Source organism: Atractosteus spatula, unplaced genomic scaffold, assembly GCF_055471065.1.
Source record: "Atractosteus spatula isolate fAtrSpa1 unplaced genomic scaffold, fAtrSpa1.hap1 Scaffold_48, whole genome shotgun sequence".
NCBI lineage: Eukaryota > Metazoa > Chordata > Actinopteri > Semionotiformes > Lepisosteidae > Atractosteus > Atractosteus spatula.
The window spans coordinates 170,075-172,330 of NW_028296877.1; the positions used below are offsets into that span (position 1 = coordinate 170,075).

The 2,256-nt window shown below is 44.8% G+C and overlaps 1 pseudogene; it reads left to right on the forward strand.

Moving 5' to 3' along the window:
• The first annotated feature begins 1,538 nt into the window (after window positions 1-1,538).
• Window positions 1,539-1,712, forward strand: LOC148806818 (U2 spliceosomal RNA; annotated as a pseudogene).
• The last annotated feature ends 544 nt before the right edge of the window (window positions 1,713-2,256 follow it).

The following is a 2,256-nucleotide window of genomic DNA, read 5'->3' on the forward strand; positions in this document are numbered from 1 at the left end:
TAAAGGAGGTCTTGTTTAAGCTTTTTGGCCTCTCCAAGGACGTTATTTTTTGCTTGCAGGATTTTCCTCATAAGGGTTGTTATTATTTAACCTTGTCTAATGAGTTTGTGTGGTCTTGTGTCTGGGAGAAGATCGAGTGTTTTAAAGACAAGGATCCTTTGTGCAAATTTTTCATAGGCCCTTTGTTTATACATGAACAGGAACCCTAACCCGTTGGTGCCAGAGGAGGACATTGCCACGTTTTTGGGATGGTTTGTGGATTTACAAAGTTCGGGACGAAAACTGCTGGATTCGAAGGGTATATGGATGGGGAAGAGGCAGTATTGGGTTCTCCTTAGAAGAGAGGAGATGGAGAATGGAGAAGTGCTGTATCCTCCAGCTTCTTTTTCGCTGGGAGTCAACAAAGGTTATCTGTTTCATCCTGGACAGCCTGACGAGTGTTGGAGATGTGGGTTGAAGGGTCACAGTGCCACGGAATGATTAGTGACTTTTTGTAATAGATGTAAGCAAGTGGGTCATGCAATCGAGAACTGTGGGGCTGCCTTGACTTGTAATTTGTGTGGGGTGGGGGGACATGTTTACAGGAATTGTCCACAGTGGTTTACACATGGTGTTGTTGAGAGTAAGAAGAAGACTGAGGGGTGTAAGCCTACTGTCTGATTTAGAGAAGAAGTTACTTTGAATGTGGTCAATGCGCTCTCATCAGTTGACATCGACGGTATGGTTTTTTACCTCTGAAGAAGACATGATGGAGTCCACTGTGGAATTCACAGACTGGGGAGATCCATGGGCGAGTGACGGACAGACCTCGTCTTCGTTATCATTTTGACCTGTGAGGAGGAAAAAGAGGAAGCGGAAAAAGGGGAAGGTTAAGTTGAGTTGGAGGACCAAGGACGAGACAGACGTAGATAGCGATACGATTTTGAGGGAATGGTTGACAGATTGTAATATTAAGGGGAGGGAGGAGGTTTTGAATTTGGATGTGCAGAACAAAGCTGATTTTGTTTCTATAGTACATATGCCCATCAGTTTAATGATCTCGGTGTGATAGATCAACATAGAGAAATGATTGAGTTACCTGATGGGATGACGACATTTATGGAAGGGATTGCTGAATGAGGGGTGAAAATAACCTCAAATTGGAGGGGCTGGGATTTGAGTTTTGTTTTTCGTGTTGTAAGGGAACAGGAGTTAATAAATTATGTTGATTTTGATAGTGTGGCTGAGGTTGAGTTCAAGAACTTTAAAGAAGGACGGAAGTGACAGAAGATTAAGGAATAGTCTCTGAATTGTCTGAAGTAATGTTGGAGGGTTTCTGTTTGCAATGTGTAACTGGATGTTTTATTTGGGTTGGGAATGGAAATGTTTGTGTGGTATTTTGCGTCTAATTGGAATGTATGCAAATGATATGTTAATAGGGATGGGGGATTTGATTTGGGTTAATAAGGAATGGATTGTGATTTGTTTATTGAAGGTTTGTGACGGTGTCTGATATGGTTTGGTTTGGATTTCGTTAACGGTGCAGTGATATGTACTTCATGTTTTTTGTTTGTTTAATAAAAAAAATCTATTCTTATCAGTTTAATATCTGATACGTACCCTGTCACGGTACCACATATTAAATGAATTTTTGGAACAGGGTGCTGGATCAGGAGCTTGCTCCATCCTCTCCACGCATCAGGCTGGTATTGCAGCGTCTCTGGGAACCTTCTCTCAGTGGTGAAAAGACAGCAAGCAAGTGAAGTGGACTGAAGGTCCTTCTACTCGAGTCTCCTCTGTCTATGTTTCTCTGTCTCCATTCCTGTCCTCCCTCTGTGCACTTTTTCGCGTCTCGACTTCCTTGGCAAGCAGGCAGGCCCCCCACCCCCCTTTGAGCTCCTGTGCGTTTTCCCTCCATAAAACTTAGATGCCTAATAATTTGTTTAGGGAGGCAGGTGTGGTGTGGTGTTTGTGTCCCTCCCAAGATAGAGCTGCCCCTTCCCTTTGCCCACAGGTGCTGACGGTCCGCTTTCGCTTGCAGCTTGGTCGGCACCCCTGCTGCTGGTGGGAGGGGCCTAAACTAAGGAGGCTGGCGCCCCCTGTGGCTATGGTCGTGTTGGCCCGTTGACAGAAGATCAAAGAGCAGGAGGGTCTGGCAGGCAGGAGAAAGGGGGAGCAGAGTCCGGCCAGGCACTTGCAGGCCAGACTCAAAGAAGTATTACAAAGAGTGGTCTTTTTATGCAGTCAGATCTGTAAAACCTGTCCATAAAAGGGATT